Source organism: Tamandua tetradactyla, chromosome 9 (genome assembly GCF_023851605.1).
Source record: "Tamandua tetradactyla isolate mTamTet1 chromosome 9, mTamTet1.pri, whole genome shotgun sequence".
NCBI lineage: Eukaryota > Metazoa > Chordata > Mammalia > Pilosa > Myrmecophagidae > Tamandua > Tamandua tetradactyla.
Window position 1 is genome coordinate 45499492 of NC_135335.1, and position 9890 is coordinate 45509381.

Here is a 9890-nt window from a genome sequence, read left to right on the forward strand (position 1 = left end):
GGAACACACTTCAAAGCAAATGAAGTATGGGAATGGGCACATGGTCATGGAATTACGGTGCCAACTAGGCGGCAATACCTTAAAGAGCTGGGTTAATGTTCTCCATTAACAGGAAGCTGTATATGCTCTGAATCAGTGTCTGCTGTATGGTGCTATTTCTCCCTTAGCCAGGATCCATGGGTCTAGGAACCAATGGGTGGAAATGGGAGTAGCATTACTCATTATTACCTCTAGTGATCCACTACAAAAATTTTTGCTTCCTCTCCCTGTGACCCTGAGCTCTGCTGGTCTACAGGTTTTAGTTCCAAAAGGGGGAGTGCTTGCACCAGGAGAAACAACGATTCCATTCAACTGGAATCTAAGACTGCCACGTGGTCACTTTGGGCTACTCATGCCCCTGGATCAATAAGCCAAGAGGGGATTACATTACTGGCTCGGGTGACTGACCCTATCGGAGAAATAGGACTGCAACTACACAATGGAGGTAAAGAAAAGTTTTCCTGAAATATAGGGCATCCCCTAAGGCATCTTTTTATACTCCCATGCCCTGTGATTAAAATCAATGGAAAACTGCAGCAACCCAATCCAGGCAGGACTAACAATGGCTCTGAAACTTCAGGAATGAAGGTTTGGGTCACCCCACCAGGCAAAACCCATGGCCAGCTGAAGTGCTTGCTGAGGGTAAAGGGAACATGGAATGGGGAGTGGAAGAAGGTAGTGATAAATATGAACTCTGACCACATGATCAGTTACAGAAACTAGGATTGTGATGCTGTTTTGTTCATGTTATAATATTTAAGTTGTAAGATATCAAGTTTAAGAATGAATATTACATATGCAACTGTGTGATAATATTAAGAATTACTGATTGTACATGTAGAATGGAATGATTTCTAAATGATTTGTTAATTTTTTTTTAATTAATAAAAAAAAAGAGAGAGAGAAAGAAACATAAGAAACTGGTATCCGCAATTGCCTCTGGAATGGGAATGGAAAATTAGGTGGCTAGAGGGCTGGAGTAGAAGGGAGACTTCCTTTTTCTCTATGCTCTTTTGAATAGAGATTCAAAAATAACTTTTGAAATTTTCACTGTTTGTATATATTGCTTAATCAAAATGAATAATAAAAATAATTTTAAAATAAAATTAAAAAAAAGAATGAATATTACAAGGACTTGCACCCTATTCTGGAGAGATTTAATGTGTTTCCAGTTATATGTAGGATGGTTGAGTATTGTTAGGTGAGAAAAAAATGTGTCTTACTGTTTTTTATTTAGGAGTCAGATATGGTTTAAGGTGATGAGTATCCTGAAGTTGACAAGGGGTGGACTGTCATGGTCAGGTTCATGTTTCAACTTGGCCAAGTGGTGGTACCTGTTTGTCTGGTTGGGCAAGTGCTGGCCTGTCTCCTACTATGAGGACATTTCATAGAATTAAATCATGATCACATTGGCTACATCCACAGCTGATTCAATTTGTAATAAGCCAAGGGGAGTGTCTTCTGCAATGAGTGATGCTTAATCTAATCACTGGAAGCCTTTTAAGAAGGATTCAGAAGAGACAGGCTCTCTTCCTGCTTTGGCCGGCGAGCCTCTCCTGTGGAGTTTGTCCAGACCCTCCATTGAAATTGTCAGCTTCAGAGCCTGCCCTACAGAGTTTGGACTCTACATTCCTATGGTTATGTGAGACACTGTTATAAATTTCATATTTACAAATATTTCCTGTTATTCTGTTTCTCTAGAGAACTCTAACTAATACAGATGCCCAGCCAACAAAAAAATCACAAGTGACACCAGGAAACAGAAAGATACAGTCAAGTCAAAGGAACAAAATTTCACATGAGATACAGGAGTTGAAACAAATAAGTATGTTTAAAGAAATCTTCTAAATCTAAGAGTTGAAGGGTAATATAGGAGAAGAGATGAAGGATATAAAGAAGTCACAGTGAGCATAAAAGCGAGGAAGCATGCAAAAAAACTTATGGGGATGAAAGGCAAAATAAAACAGATGATAAACACAATGGAGATATACAGGAGCAGGTTTGAACAGGCAGAAAAAAGAGTCACCAAACTAGGGGACAAGGCATCTGAAATCTTACAGAAGAATAGATAGGGAAAACTTTGGGAAAATTTGAGGAGGGTCTCAGGGAATTGAAACATGAGGTGAAGAATATGTGTTATGGGTGTCCCAGAAGAAGAGAAGGAAAAAGGGGCAGAAAGAATAATTGAGGAATAATCTCCCCGAATTTCCCAACTCTTAAGGAAGTTTGAAGAAACTCTCTTACAGTAATAACATTGAATGTTAATGGGCTAAACTTCCCAGTCAAAAGACACAGGTGGGAGGAATGGATATAAACAGGATCCAGTTCTATGCTGTCTGCATGAGACTCACTTTAGATCCAAGGTTGAGAATGAAAGGTTGGAAATAGATTTTCCATGCAAACAGCAACCAGAAATGAGCAGGGGTAGTTATAGTAATATCAGACAAATTAGATTTTAAGTGTCAAACAATTAAAAGACAAGGACACTATGTATTAATAAAAGGGACAATTCATCAAGAAGAATTAACAATTATAAACATTTATGCACTGAATCAGAGTGTCCCAAAATATATGAGTCAATCACAGGCAACACTAAAGGGACAAATAGACATCTCTATAATAGATGGAATCTTCAATATACCAGTCTTATCAATGGTTAGAGAACACTGACACAGGACTGGTAAGGAAGTATTTCTTCAATAATAACAGAAATGAAATAAATTTAACAGACATTGCAGAACACTGGAACCCAGAACAGCAGGATGCACATTGTTCTCAAGTGCTCATGGATCATTTTGCAAGTGGAGCACTGGTTGGGTCACAAAGCAGGTTTCAATAATTTTTAAAAGATTGAAATTAGGCAAATATAACCTTGTCATACAACAAGGGAATGAAGCTGGAAATCCACCACAGTTGGAGGACTGGAAACTGCACAAATATATCAAGGCTAAACAACAAACTTTTAACCAACCAGTGAGTCAAGAAAGAAAGTACAATAGAAATCAATAAATATGTCTAGGCAAATAAAATGAGAACATATAAAAACTTATGAAATACAGCCCTGTGTCCTGGTGTCTATCCCCTGTGGCTGGAAGGAAATACCTGAAACTGTTGAGCTGTGTTCCAGTAGCCTTGATTCTTGAAGGCAATTGTATAATGATATAGCTTTTACAGTGTGACCGTGTGGTTTTGAAATCTTGTGTCTGATGCTCCTTTTATCCAGGGTATGGACAGATGAGTAAAAATAATGTTAAAAATGAATAATGATGGGGAGTGGTAAAGGGTAAAAAATTGGGTAGATTGAAATACTGGTGGTCAACAAGAGGAAGGGATATAGTGTATGGGGTATCTGAGCTTTTCCTTTATTTAATTTCTTTTTCTGGAGTGATACAAATGTTCTAAAAATGATCATGGTGATAAATACATAGCTATGTGATAATATTGTGAGCCACTGATTGTATACCATGTATGGACCATATGTGTGTAAAGATTTCTCAATAAAAACAGTTTTTTAAAAAGAAGACACTAGAAGAGCATAAATAAGAATTTGAAAGAGTAAATAGAAAACTAATAAATCTTATGCAAATGAAAGATACTGTGGATTCAAATTAAAAATATAATAGAGACAGCAGCATATTTGAAGAGGCAGGGGAAAGAATAAGTGAAGTAGAGGAGGGCAACTGAATTTGAATGCACAAAAGAACAAATGGTGAGAAAGATGGAAACATTTTACTTGGTTCTAAAGAGAATGTTTGACCACAAAAAGCACACAAATGTAAGTATCATTGGTGTCACAGAAGGAGACAAGAAGAGTAAAGGCTTCGGAAGATAAATTGAGGAGATAGTATGAGAAAACTTCCCAAGTCTTATAAAAGATATAAATATGCAAGTCAAAGAAGCCCAATGAACTCACAGTAGAATAAATCCAAATAGGCCCACTCCAAGTCACAGACTAATCAGACTGTCAGATGCCAATAGGAGAGAGTCCTGAATGCAGCAAAGAAAAGCAAATCACCACATACAAGGGAATCCACTTAAGATTAGATACCATGGAGGTGAGAAGGCAGTGGTATGATATGTTTTAAATCTGAAAGAAAAATTGCCAGTCAAGAATTGTTTATCCAGCAAAGCTATCCTTCAAAAGTGAGGGAGAGTTTAAAGTTTACATAGATAAATGTTGAGATGATTTGTTAAGAAGAGATGTGCCCTCCAAGAAATACTGAAGGGAGTTCTGTCAGCTGAAAAACAGGAGAGAGAGAGGCCTGAAGCAGTGCACAAGACTATGAGTAATGGTAACTTAAAGGAGAAAAAGAGAAAAAATACATAGCTGAACAAGTACCCGTGGATAAGAAGGTTGACTCAAGAACTATCTTTATAGAAAGAACTTTGAATGTTAACAGATTAAACCCCCCAAATAAAAGATGGATTGGGTTTATCCATCTATATTCTGTTTACAATAGTTTCATCTTATACCCAAAGATACAAATAGGTTGAAACTTAAAGGATGGAAAAAGACTTTCCTTGCAAGTCGTAACCAAAAGGAAGCTGGGGTAGCTATACTAATATTAGAGAAAATGGACTTTAAATGTAAAGATGTCATATGAATCAAGGAAGGACACTACATATTAATAAAAGGGGCAGTTCATCAAGCAGAAACAACAAATGTTTATGCACCCAATCAAGGAGCTCCAGAATACATGAGGCAAACAATGGCAAAACTGAAAGGAGTAATAGATGTTTCTATAACATTAGGGGGAGAGTTCAACACACCACTCTCTTCTGTAGAGGAAACAGCCAGACAGAGGATCAGTCAGGAAATAGAGAAGTTAAGCAATATGATAAATGAATTTGATCTAACATATATAGATTGTTGTGGCCCAAAACACCAGGATATATATTCTTCTCAGGTGCTTCTGGAACATCCTCCAGTATAGATCATATGCTGGGGCACAAAACCGGTCTTAATAATTTTAAAAGAATTGAAATTGTTCAAAGCACATTCTCTGATCATAGTGGAATGAAGGTGGAAATCTGTAACTGCCAAAGAACTAGAATTTTTTACAAAAATGGAGGGTAAACAACATGCTATAAATCAGTGTGTCAAAGAGGAAATTACAGGAGAAATCAGGAAATATCTGGAGGTTAATGAAAATGAGAATATAGCATATCAAAACCTAAAGAATGAAGCAAAGGGGATACTTAGAGGGAAATTTATAGCTCTAGATGTCTACATTAAAAAGGAAGAAAGCACTAAAGTAAAAGGCCTAGCTGAACAAGTGAAGAAACTAGAGGAAAGAGCTGCAAACTAACCCTAAAACAAGACGAAAAGAACACAGATTAAAGGTGAAATTAATAAATTGGATCACACACACACACACACACACACACACACACACACACACAGCTGATTTGGGAAGATCAACAAGATAGCAAACCATTAGCTAGATTGACAAAGTAAAAAAGAAAGAAGATGCAAATAAATAAAATCAGAAATGAGATGGTGTCATTACCATGGACTCCAAAGAAATGAAAGAGATGATCATGTTTTTCCCTTTCTATTTATTAGTGTCTTGTATTACATTGATTTTCCTGTGTTGAGCCACCCTTGCATGCCTGAAATAAAACCCACTTGGTAGTGGTGTATAATTCTTTCAATGTGCTGATAGATTTGATTTGAAAGTATTTTGTTAAGAATTTGCATCTGTATTGATTAAAGTGTTCTAGTTTGCTAGCTGCTGTAATGCAATATACCAGAAACAGAATGGCTTTTTCTGAAAAGGGGAATCTATTAAGTTGCAAGCCCACAGTTCTAACACTGTGAAAATGTCCCAACTAAAGCGAGGCTATAGAAATGTCCAAACTAAGGCATGCAGTCCAAACTACTTTGATTCAAGAAGGCTGATGATTTTCAGGATTTATCTCTCAACTGGAAAGGCACATGGTGAACATGGCAGTGCCTGCTGGCTTTCTCTCCAGGCTTCTTGTTTCATGAAGCTCTCTCGGAATGTTTGCCTTCTTCATCTCCAAAGGTCTCTGGCTGTGTGGGCTCTGTTGTGGCTCTAAATGGGACTCTCCAAAATGTTTCCTCTTTTAAAGGATTCCAGCAAACTAATCAAAACCCACCTGCAATGGGGGGAGTCACATCTCCCTCTAGTCAAAAGTTAGTACCCATAATCAGGTGAGTAACATCTCCATGGGTACAGTCAAAAAGCTCCCAGCCAGCAATACAGAATGATATTAAAGGACATGGCTTTTCTGGGGTCCAGCACAGATTTAAACTGCCACAGAGACATCGATCTGTAGTTTTCCTTTCTTGATGTGGAAAAGTCACTCCACAAAATTCAGCATCCTTTTTATTAATGCAATTTTATTGAGGTATACTTGCAAACCATATAATCATCCAAAGTGTAAAATCAGTGGTTCCTAGTATCATCATATAGTTGTCCATTTATCATCACAATGAACTTTTGAACATTTTCATTACTCTAAGAAAAAATAAAATTCAGAACAACTAAAGCATCCCATACCTCTTATACCTCCATATATTTTCTTCTCCTTTTTTTTACCCCCCTGTCCATATTCTAGATAAAGGGAGTGACCGCCACAAGGTTTTCACAATCATGGTCACATTGTAAAAACTACATAATTATACAATTATCTTCAAGAATCAAGGCTACTGGATAACAGTTCAATAGTTTCATGTGTTTCCTTCTAGCTGTTCTAATCCATTGAAAATTAAAATGGTTATCTATATAATTCATAAGAATAACCTCCAGAATGATCTCTTGGGTATTTGAAATCTCTTCAACATTGAAATTTTATTTTGTTTCTTTCTCTTTCACCTTTTGGCCTAGCGGCTTTCTTGATCCCATGATGCTGGCTTTGGGCTTATCCCTGGGAGTCACATCCCACATTGCCAGGGAGATTTATACCCCTGTGATCATGTCTCACATAGGGATGAGAGCAGTGAGTTTACCTGTGGAGTTGGCTTAGAAAGGCCACATCTGAACAACAAAAGAGGGTGGCTCTTAGGCATAATTATTATTAGTTTTAACTTCTCCTTTGAAAGAATAAGTTTCATACAGGCAAGCCCCAGGAAAGAGTGCTTGGCCTATTAATTTGGTAGTTTCCAATGCTTGTGAAAATATCAGGTCTTCACCATGTGAGGAAGTTTAATATTTCCACAGTTTCCCCCAGGTGAAGTTTGTTTATGAGTCTAGCATATGCTGCCCTGATTCTGCTCTGAGAGCTGATTGGTAGAAGGAACTCAGAGCCACCACTCATCGAGGCTGTTTCTGTCACCAGGAGCACTTTTTTACTGAATATACTTCCTTTTAAACCTGAAACAACAATTGACCAAGGATCAAAACCACTCTTGCCTGCTCCAAGACACTGGATGTTTCAAGCCATAGGGTTTGACCCACCCACAGATTGAGAGAGGATGGGTCCCTGTCCAGGATGGCTGTAGTTGTGGGAACAACCCTCCCCAAACTCCCACACTCACACTGGGATGTAAGCATCTGAATAAACTTGTTTTAAAAATAAATGAAAGGTGAGGCTTAGCTCCTTTTAATGTGGTGTTGGATTTGATTTGCAAGTATTTTATTGGGAATTTTGTATCTATATTCATTAGAGAGATAGGTCTTTCCTTTCTTGATGCAGGAAAGTCATTCACAAAATTCAGATTCCTTTCTTGATAAAAACTACCTAAAAAGATAGGAATGAAAGGGAAGTTCCTCAATGTAATAAGGAGCATACATGAAAAATCCAAGACAGCAGCATACTCAATGGTGAGAGACTGAAAGCCTTCCCCTTAAGATTGAGAATGACTCAAGGAAGCCCACTGTCAGTACTTTCATTCAATATTGTGCTAGAAGTTCTAGATAGGACAATTAGGCAAGAAAAAAAAAATAAAAGTCATCCTAATCAGAAAAAAACGAACTAAAACTCTTATTATTTGCAGATGACATGATCCCATATATTTACAAAGTACTGAAAAATCTATGACAAAGCTAACTGAGATAATAAATTCATCAAAGTAGTAGGATACAATATTGATGCACAGTAATCAGTCGTGTTTCTATACACAGGTAATGTCCTAATTGTGGAGGCAATTAAGGAAAAAATTCCATTTACTATAGCAACTCAAAGAGTAAAGTATCTCAGAATAAACTTAACCAAGGATGCAAATGACCTGTACACAGAAAACTGCAAAACAGTGCTAAAAGAAATCAAAGAAGACCTTAACAGGTGGACAGACATTGTTTTCCTGATTGGGAAGGCTAAATGTCAAGATGTCAATTCTACCCAACTTGATCTACAGATTCAATGCAATACCAGTAAAAATTGGAGCAATCTATTTGTGGACTTGGAAAAGTTAGTTATTAAATTTATTTGCAAGGAAAATAGGCCTAAAATAGCCAAAAGTATCTGGGAAAAAAGAATGAAGTGGGAGGATTTACAGTTCTTGACTTTAAAGCTTATTATATAGCCACAGTGGTCAAAACAGCATGTTACAGAACAAAGATAGACATATTAGTCAATGGAAATGAATTGAGAGTTCAGAAATAGACCTTCAGATCTATGGTCAATTGATTTTTGACAAGGCCCCAAAATCCACTGAAATTGGACAGAATAGTCACTTCAAGAAACCATGCTGGGAGAACTGATTGATATATAAAGGAATGAAAGAGAACCTCTACCTCACACTGTATACAAAAGTTAACTCACAGTGGATCAAAGACTTAAATATAAGAGACTGTACCATAAAACTCCTAAAAGTAAATATAGGGAAACAGTGTCAAGACTTAATAATAGGAAGCACTTCTTAGACCTTATTCCTAAAGCACAAGCAAAGAAAGAAAAAATATATATACATGGGAACTCCTCAAGATTGCACACTTATGCACTTCAAAGGACATTGTCAAAAAGGTGAAGAGGCAGCCAACTCAATGGGAGAGAATATTTGGCATCCATATATCTGATAAGAATTTGATATCTAGAACATATACAAAGAAATCCTATGACTCAACAACAAAAGGACAAACAACCCCCCCAAAAATGGGGAAAAGATACGAATAGACACTCCCCAATGGGGAAATACAAATGGCTTAAAAGCAACTGAAAAGGTAATTCATCTTCCTTAGCTATTAGGGAAATGCAAATCAAAACCATGATGAGATAGCTCAGACCTATAGGAATGGCCACTATTAAACAAACAGGAAACTACACAAGTTGGAGAGTATGTGGAGAAATGGGAACACTTACTCACTGCTGGTGGAAATGTAAAATGGTACAGCCACTATGGAAGAGAGTTTGGTGATTCCTCAGAAATTCTGAAAGCAGGGACACAAACAGACACTTGCACACTGGTGTTCATAGTGGCATTTATCCACAATTGCCAAAAGATGGAAACAATCCAAAAGTCCATCAAGAGAAGAGTGGATAAACAAAATGTGGTGTATACATATGATGGAATATTATGCAGCAGTAAAAAGGAATGACGTCCTGAAGCATACAACAACATGGATGAATCTTGAGGACACAATGCTGAAATAAGCCAGACATAAAAGGACAGGTATCATATTATTTCACTAATATGAGCTACTTAGAATATGTAAACTAAGAGTCTTAAAATGTATTCTATAGGGTACCTACAGATAGATGGGAGCTAGAGAATGGGTAACAGTTACCTAATATGTACGGAATTGTTCACAAAGTTGAATTTAAATGTTTGGGAATGGCTAGAGGTGATGGTAGCTTGTTATTGGGATTATAATTAATAGTAACACATTGTAGGTGAATTTGAAAGTGGTTGTTTAAAGTCAATGTACGTAAATTCATGTATGAAC